Genomic DNA, 10469 nt, shown 5'->3' with positions numbered 1-10469 from the left:
CTATTTACTGTGGTGAGTGTAAAAGTTTATTTCTGCATAAACGTAGCGTGAACTTGATAGAGTACATGCCTCTACCCCTACTATGAACGACGTAGTCACAGTACTTGAGACTTGTAAGTTGGCTATACAGTAACGATACAATTTGCAAATAGTGACAACTAATTTTATGTTAATTTATTCAATAACAGAATACACAGTATATATGTAAATAACGTGACGTCATCACAAATGGTGTATTTACGAATGCAAACTTTCACTTCACCGTGTACAGGTGAACAATATGTATTAAAAGACACCCTAGCTTGGAAACCAGCCAACACGTTTAAATGCCACAACATCGACAAATGCTTTACACGAATATTACTACCTCATCCCGAAATAAGCGGCTGCATATCACAGACCATTATATAATAAGTGACGGTACTTTCAGTGGTACATGGAACTGGAAAATAAGCTGAAATGAAGAATATTAAGGTAATTTGTCACATTTCGGGCTTGTTTGTACTAGTATTTAAACCGATGATCCTTTTAAAGAGCAGGCAGACTAAAGCACTAATTGTGGTAAAGTGCGACAGAATTTCTTCATGTGGAATTACTCTAATAACCATTACTCTCTCAACTAACTTCCAATAGCCACAACTCTAACCCTCTTCCATGTGTATTGAGTACTTCTGAAGTATTAGTAAATTACCAATAGCTGTCTATGACTCGGGAGTTTCAAAATTAGTTTAAATTTAATATGTGACTTTTGTGTTGGTGATACAGTAACAAAACAACTTGGCATCGAAATCAAATGACGTCACCAAACAGAGATGCACGCTTGGTTATATTCCAAATATATGTTATCGTAGAATTGAGATGAGTCCTCTTATGGGACCTTATCTAAGAAATTGTGATTGCCTAAAAATGTACGTTTCCCATTTATTTCCGCTTGCAGGTCATACTTTTGATTTTGTATACTAATTTACAATCTTTAAACTGGCATTTCTCAACCACCACCTTACACAACTGTTCTTTGTAGAAGATATTTGACCCGACAACGCACCCAAGAGGCATTGGTTTTCGAAGACTTTGCGATAAATTGATTGATCTGAACTGCATGTACCAATTTTACATGTACAGCACAATGGTTGCAGGGGGTAAGTAATGCTGGACATATGTGCACAGAACGTTTTACTTTGACACCGAGCACGTTCCCGTTCGGATATTTAAAGGAAGTTAACAATTTGTTGTCAGAAACTTTGATATAATATCGATTACAAATTAAAAGACGAATGGTGACTGCTGTTGATCATTGTTGTTATACAGATTCGTTTGCTTGGCATAACTCCATTTATTTGCGCATGCGTATCTGAATACATTATATGTCATCCATATTGTTTTGTGTCTCATGCAGGTTAGTTTTAATCATTATTACGCCTCTTTATTGGTTTAATAGCTGTATGTGCTACAGGCTTAGTTGCCAATAATTTAATACATGTGTCTACACAAATTCAGAAATAACAGACCGGACTGCGCGGGCATATATTTTAATTGTCACAGAAATGATATAGATATTAGAGATGGCGTACAATCAAACCCGGATGTTACATATACGAACTCAAGTCAAAGTTAATTATCAAGTTCTAATGTTTTTGTTTCAATATTACGATTATAGGTGCCGAAACAGAATTTAGACAATGCATGGTTGTTTGGTTATATTCATATTAGCCTGGTTCATAGTAAGTATCAAATCTACATATGTGGGTGATAATTCAATCAAAATAATAAAATGTTTTCATACATATCGACGATATAAATATTCATGATTATGACTGTTGTGTGTGATCATACAAGAAGCTTAATAGCAACGACAGAGACTAAGACTACCGCAAAAATTTAAATGTATATCCATCAGCATGCAAAAGAAGGGCACAACATAGTGTAAAATGTAATACAAAATTCAGGACAATCACTAAGTAACACCGAGTCAAAGAAATATACTCACCCAAATATCCAGCAATATCCACCCATTTATCCATCATCAATGTACCCAATACAACCAGAACATGTACAACATGTAATATGTAACAACGAGTCAAAGACATATACTCACCCAAATATCCAGCAATATCCACCCATATATCCATCATCAATGTACCCAATACAACCAGAACATGTACAACATGTAATATGTAACAACGAGTCAAAGACATATACTCACCCAAATATCCAGCAATATCCACCCATATATCCATCATCAATGTACCCAATACAACCAGAACATGTACAACATTTAATATGTAGCACCGAATCAAAGACATATACTCACCCAAATATCCAGCAATATCCACCCATATATCCATCATCAATGTACCCAATACAACCAGAACATGTACAACATTTAATATGTAACAACGAGTCAAAGACATATACTCACCCAAATATCCAGCAATATCTACCCATTTATCCATCATCAATGTACCCAATACAACCAGAACATGTACAACATTTAATATGTAACAACGAGTCAAAGAAATATACTCACCCAAATATCCAGCAATATCTACCCATTTATCCATCATCAATGTACCCAATACAACCAGAACATGTACAACATGTAATATGTAGCACCGAATCAAAGACATATACTCACCCAAATATCCAGCAATAACCACCCATTTATCCATCATCAATGTACCCAATACAACCAGAACATGTACAACATGTAATATGTAACACCAAATCAAAGACATATACTCACCCAAATATCCAGCAATATCCACCCATATATCCATCATTAATGTACCCAATACAACCAGAACATGTACAACATGTAATATGTAACACCGAATCAAAGACATATACTCACCCAAATATCCAGCAATATCCACCCATATATCCATCATTAATGTACCCAATACAACCAGAACATGTATACTCACCCAAATATCCAGCAATATCCACCCATTTATCCATCATTAATGTACCCAATGCAACCAGAACATGTAATATGTAACACCGAGTCAAAGACATATACTCACCCATATATCCACCCATTTATCCATCATCAATGTACCCAATACAAGCAGAACATGTACAACATGTAATATGTAACACCGAATCAAAGACATATACTCACCCAAATATCCAGCAATATCCACCCATATATCCATCATTAATGTACCCAATACAACCAGAACATGTACAACATGTAATATGTAACACCGAATCAAAGACATATACTCACCCAAATATCCAGCAATATCCACCCATATATCCATCATTAATGTACCCAATACAACCAGAACATGTATACTCACCCAAATATCCAGCAATATCCACCCATTTATCCATCATCAATGTACCCAATGCAACCAGAACATGTACAACATGTAATATGTAACACCGAGTTAAAGACATATACTCAATGTACCTAAATACAACTGTAAACTGACCAAAGTAAATGACTGCATTCAATATCATACAAGTTAATGTTACATGTTGTAATATATAACACCAAATCGAAAGCCTACGATATTAACCAAAATATCCATCAATAATTCAGTGCCAAATGTAACACCAAAATACAACTACTTGTCGTCATAATGCCCCAACTTATGCACCCACCATACATCTATAGATCCAACAGCAATTCAATGGAATGGAATGCGTAACAGCAATTTAAAGAAATACACTCCCTCCAAGACACAACATTATCAACCCGTCAATATCCATCATCAAAACAGCACACAATGTAACACCAACGTACAACCAGACTATCTATCAACATACAACACCATATCTAAAGCATCTCTAAAAGTCAACATCCATAGTATCACTTGTAGACTGTTGTTGTTGCTAGGTATTTGAGTAAATTACCAAATCAAGGCTGTAATTGACTCAAAGACCTAGCAACAACAACAATCCACAAGTAATACTAATACTATTGTGCAAATTAGTGGTCTACAAATATAGAGTACGAGATCGAAGAACAGTACCCACTCACAGAACCACAAACAATCACATAATTCGCATCAAGATGTACCAACAATTGAGTAACAAATATATACCACTCGGGGATCTATAGAAAATGTAACACCACATTCGAGACAGTCACGTACCCAATGGCCAAACTTCATCAACCAACATGCAACACATCCAGAAAATCACTCACTTTAACACCCTCTAATATCAACCAAATTTAACACAACAATAAAATTAGATTTTACATTTTACCGATATACAACATCAATTTCAGAACATACAGTCAGAGAACCGAGAACACCAACTATGTCAATAAAGTACACAAATATAACACCAAATCTCAATAACACTGAGTAACTTACTGAAAAAACCAATAACAACAACGCTATGATATGTTAACAATATTAACCCGTAGATCCTCCAGAAATACTGTATAAAATATTAACTGAAGCATACAGCAAAACGTAATATGTAACGTAATATGATTTATGACAAGCTTTCACACGAATACCCAACAACATCAATACATAATGTAACACCAATATAAACAGACTATCTACCAAAATATATCATCAAATACATCATGCACTGAATGAATAATCCAACAATCAAATGTAGATTCATCGGCATACCGTATAATAAACACGATACACACATATACATGTGTAGAATAAAACACACCAAAATATTTAACATCAAATGAATACATGCACTCGCTTATAGCCTCACCAATATCGACGCATTCTATCTTTGTTAAAATGACATCAGATTGCAACCAAACAAAATGTTGCACCAATTCCATCTCATGCAGTCACTTATTGGTCTAACAACCACATCTAAATCCACATTTTTTGTCTTAAATAATACACCAAGCATATATAAGAATAAAAGACAATACAAAATATGATATGTACCCTGAAGTCAAAGATGAACATCCACCATCAATAAACAGTAAAACGTAACCAATGTTTCTCATAACATATAGTAACAACATTCAACTAAGTGGACTACAAATATATAGCACAGACTCGCATACTGAAATATAATATGCTACCAACAATCACCCGTTAATACACCAGTAATTGAGTATCAAATATATTGCTTGTGTCAGTTATCAACACCATACAACCTTATTTGTATTACTTGTCAGCTTTATTATTTGGCACATTAAACCTTAATGACACATATACAGTTCAAGTGTGAACATATCTTATCATATCTTGGAATATCGTATGTTAAACATAGGCGTGTCTAATAAGAAGACAGAAACATTGCAGAAGATCACAGTGTACGCAAGATACGGGAGCTGCAAGCATTGGTCATTGGGGATTGGACCAGATTGACCGTGGCAAGATACAACTTTACATTCCACAGGTATGATTATTTTCAATTCAAAAATCCAATGTCTTACTGTGCATTTCTAAATCAGTGATTTATTTACCCAATATTTCTGTCACCCCTTATTATAACAGGATACTTGTACACCAAGCATTAGGCAATACACGAGTGACCAATTAAAACGAGATTCCTAGAGAGAACTGGTAAGTTATTCGATAGAATATTTTGATAATTTCAACTTTCTAGTTCAAAACCACTTTTTCGACTGATTCTCGATTTTCTCGATTTTGGAATATTGTAGTTCTTATAAATAAATTAATATTCTTTCTAAGTAAATATATAATTCTTTAAACTGTGAACACAATTTTACCTAACAAAGTAGAACGTCTCAGTATAGGGATATGACCAGTTAGCAAATCAATATTCAAAATTATTGTTTTATAAGAAGCTCTCTCCAACAATGCTGTGTGGTTTTGCACTTTTGTTTACTTTGAATTAATCATACATCCCGTGTTGGTTACCACAGTCTTAATGAAACAGACAACCTTAAAATCGCGCCCATTAGATTACAAGCATACTCTGTGATCAATTCTGTACTTGGCAACATATAACCGAGTTTGATGCGCCCTCTTGTGTCAACTAGGGTCAAATTATTGTCTCATAGTACTAATGTACAGTGTATGGTGCTAGTTGTTTAAACCTTGTTAATATAATATCTCCAAGTGTATTGCGTCAGAATTTGAATTATTCCACTATTTTTTAATAAGCATAAATCAAAAAATTATAATTATAATTATAATTCAACTAAATAAAATCACAGATTATTAAAACAAGTGTTCAGATATTGTCATATTAGTTATTTGCTTTCAAATTGCTTTTGCTTGAATTAAACCCCAACTAACATTTGGTTTTGTTATTGAGTCATTTTCTATGTCCAAACAATCTATTTTTCGGTTGAGCATGTCAACAAAAAATGTTTGAATGTATAGTTCAGGAGTAATACAGTTGTCATTGACAACGCCTCATACATATTTATATTTTACTGTGATTTGTGTTTCAGCCTTCGGTCTTACTAACCTGGTGATTTGAATATTATTTATTGTACGGAGATTGCCTAACAGCTTCACCAAACATGGTTGGGTTTATTTTGTTATATTCAAAGAACTGTTTACAAGATCAATGGCGACAACGTTACTAGCCAGGATCTGGAATAAAGAGAAGATTGCTTATTTGGACTCTACTTGTGGATGTCCAATTGTGTTTCTAAGCAAACCATGCTTATATATGTTTTTTCATTTGACAAGTACTCCCTTCGAATTATTATTACTGGTTGTACACTGATGACTAATCACTCTCTGTAATTCTGAAAAATACAATCAATATCGCTATCAATTATCCCTAATAACCGGTCGATCACTACTCACTTTCAGTTGTCCGATTTGCGGTGATTCACTGGCATTAATTTGAATTGAGAATCCTCCGCCCTCCATAATGAAATACGCAAGGTTTAATTGATAAAAACGATATATCATTCATTCATTCATTTATTCGTTTATTCATTCATTCATTTTATTAGTTACGTAATTTGTTTTTATTTATTAAAAGTCAAACAATTACATATTATGAAATACTATGATTTCCATGTTGCGATGGCAGTTTGAATACTAGTATATTGTTATGGATAGTACGTATGTTGCTAAATCTTAGTATTAGCGCCACCGCCTTCTGTGTATGTATATCAACTCTACATTCAAATCATTTCGTCATCGTGACTATAGACTGTAGTACATAAAGTATAACATAAAACGGGTTTATTTATTGTATTGAGGGCATACCTATTTAGAGTATTTAAATACATGACATTTGTGGACAAAGCGCATTGTCAACTATCCACGGTGTGTTGGCTGCCTTTTAACTCGCTCCGCGAACTGTGTGTTCACGTTATAAACATGTGAGCTATTAGCCTTGACCTCGTGGCGTTAGTGGATTGAGTGAAATGGTCGTTTGGTTATCGGCTGTCCGATCAAATGAGCCATACTGTAGCGAATTTACGTGAATTTCACGTCTTATCTATGTCTTACATGAGATACATGCCGATATCCTCCTGAATACAGACTAGACGTACAGTAGACATCAGCCGATATCCCAACCCCTGCATACAGGCGGGATGTACAGTAGACATCAGCCGATATCCCCACCCCTTCATACAGGCGGGATGTACAGTAGACATCAGCCGATATCACAACCCCTGCATACAGGCGGGATGTACAGTAGACTTCAGCCGATATCCCCACCCCTTCATACAGGCGGGATGTACAGTAGATACCAGTCGAAATCCCCACCCCTGCATACAGGCGAGACGTACAATAGACATCAGCCGAAATCCCCACCCCTGCATACAGGCGAGACAAACTGTAGATACCAGCCGATATCCCCTCCCTTGCATACAAGCAAGACGCACCCTATATACCATCCGAAATCCCCACCCCTGCATACAGACGAGACAAACAGTAGACACCAGCTAATATCCCCACCCTTGCATACAGACTAAACATACAGTAGATACCAGCCGATATCCTCACACCTGCATACAGGCTAGACATACAGTAGATACCAGCCGATATCCCCACACCTGCATACAGACTAGACATACAGTAGATACCAGCCGATATCCCCTCCCCTGCATACAGGCTAGACATACAGTAGATACCAGCTGATATCCCCACACCTGCATACAGACTAGACGTATAGTAGATACCAGCCGATATCCCCACACCTGCATACAGACTCGACGTACAATAGATACCAGACGATATCCCCACACCTGCATACAGACTCGACGTACAGTAGATACCAGCCAATATCCAAACACCTGCATACAGGCTAGACATACAGTAGATACCAGCCGATATCCTCACACCTGCATACAGACTCGACGTACAGTAGATACCAGCCGATATCCCCACACCTGCATACAGGCTAGACATACAGTAGATACCAGCTGGTATCCCCACACCTGCATACAGGCTAGACATACAGTAGATACCAGCCGATATCCCCACCCCTGCATACAGACTAGACGTACAGTAGATACCAGCCGATATCCCCACCCTTGCATACAGGCTAGACATACAGTAGATACCAGCCGATATCCCCACCCTTGCATACAGGCTAGACATCCAGTAGATACCAGCCAATATCCCCACCCTTGCATACAGGCTAGACATACAGTAGATACCAGCCGATATCCCCACACCTGCATACAGACTAGACGTACAGTAGATACCAGCCGATATCCCCACCCTTGCATACAGGCTAGACATACAGTAGATACCAGCCGATATCCCCACCCTTGCATACAGGCTAGACATCCAGTAGATACCAGCCGATATCCCCACCCTTGCATACAGGCTAGACATACAGTAGATACCAGCCGATATCTCCACCCCTGCATACAGGCTAGACATACAGTAGATACCAGCCGATATCTCCACACCTCCATACTGGCTAGACATACAGTAGACACCAGCCGATATCCCTACCCTTGCATACAGGCTAGACATACAGTAGATACCAGCCTGTATCTCCACCCCTGCATACAGGCTAGACATACAGTAGATACCAGCCGATATCCCCACACCTGCATACAGACTAGACATACAGTAGATACCAGCCGATATCTCCACCCCTGCATACAGGCAAGACATACAGTAGACACCAGCCGATATCCCCACCCCTGGATACAGGCTAGACATACAGTAGATACCAGTCGGTATCCCCTCACCTCCATACAGGCTAGACATACAGTAGACACCAGCCGATATCTCCACCCCTGCATACAGGCTAGACATACAGTAGACACCAGCCGATATCCCCACACCTGCATACGGGCTGGACGTACAGTAGATACCAGCCGATATCCCCACCCCTGCATACAGACTCGACGTGCAGTAGATACCAGCCGATATCTCCACCCCTGCATACAGACTAGACGTACAGTAGATACCAGCCGATATCCCCACACCTGCATACAGACTCGACGTACAGTAGATACCAGCCGATATCCCCACACCTGCATACAGACTCGAAGTACAGTAGATACCAGCCGACATCCCCACACCTGCATAAAGGCTAGACATACAGTAGATACCAGCCGATATCCCCACCCCTGGATACAGGCTAGACATACAGTAGATACCAGCCGATATCCCCACACCTGCATACAGACTTGACGTACAGTAGATACGAGCCGATATCCCCAAACCTGCATACAGACTAGACATACAGTAGATACCAGCCGATATCCCCACCCCTAGATACAGGCTAGACATACAGTAGATACCAGCCGATATCCCCACACCTGCAGACAGACTAGACGTACAGTAGATACCAACCGATATCCCCACACCTCCATACAGGCTAGACATACAGTAGACACCAGCCGATATCCCCACCCTTGCATACAGGCTAGACATACAGTAGATACCAGCCGATATCTCCACCCCTGCATACAGACTAGATGTACAGTAGATACCAGCCGATATCTCCACCCCTGCAATCAGGCTAGACATACAGTAGATACCAGCCGATATCTCCAACCCTGCATACAGGCTAGACATACAGTAGATACCAGCCGATATCCCCACACCTGCATACAGGCTAGACATACAGTAGATACCAGCCGATATCCCCACAACTGCATACAGACTAGATGTACAGTAGATACCAGCCGATATCTTCACCCCTGCATACAGGCTAGACATACAGTAGACACCAGCCGATATCCCCACCCCTGGATACAGGCTAGACGTACAGTAGATACCAGTCGGTATCCCCACACCTCCATACAGGCTAGACATACAGTAGACACCAGTCGATATCTCCACCCCTGCATACAGGCTAGACATTCTGTAGACACCAGCCGATATCCCCACACCTGCATACAGGCTGGACGTACAGTAGATACCAGCCGATATCCCCACCCCTGCATACAGGCTAGACATACAGTAGATACCTGCCGATATCCCCACACCTGCATACAGGCTAGACGTACAGTATATACCATCCGATATCCCCACCCCTGCATACAGGCTAGACGTACAGTAGACACCAGCCGATATCTCCACTCCTGCATACAGACTAGACATACAGTAGATACCAGCCTA

General features: G+C 39.0%; 1 long non-coding RNA gene across 3 annotated transcripts; it reads left to right on the top strand.

The window, feature by feature from the left end:
• The first annotated feature begins 327 nt into the window (after nt 1-327).
• On the top strand, nt 328-6497 carry LOC146734596 (uncharacterized). Of its 3 annotated transcripts, none has more exons than XR_014931537.1 (6): nt 328-474; nt 938-1139; nt 1658-1721; nt 5212-5340; nt 5439-5507; nt 6365-6497. It is a non-coding gene; the product is annotated as an uncharacterized LOC146734596 (long non-coding RNA). The 3 variants fall into 3 exon arrangements; XR_014931538.1 differs by having other exon boundaries at nt 348-474; nt 1022-1139; XR_014931539.1 differs by lacking the exons at nt 5212-5340; nt 5439-5507; nt 6365-6497 and having other exon boundaries at nt 348-474; nt 1022-1139; nt 1658-1777.
• The last annotated feature ends 3972 nt before the right edge of the window (nt 6498-10469 follow it).

Source organism: Saccoglossus kowalevskii, chromosome 14 (assembly GCF_978046115.1).
Source record: "Saccoglossus kowalevskii chromosome 14, keSacKowa6.1, whole genome shotgun sequence".
In the NCBI taxonomy this organism is placed as follows: Eukaryota; Metazoa; Hemichordata; class Enteropneusta; family Harrimaniidae; genus Saccoglossus; species Saccoglossus kowalevskii.
This window is presented reverse-complemented; position numbering and strand designations above follow the sequence as displayed.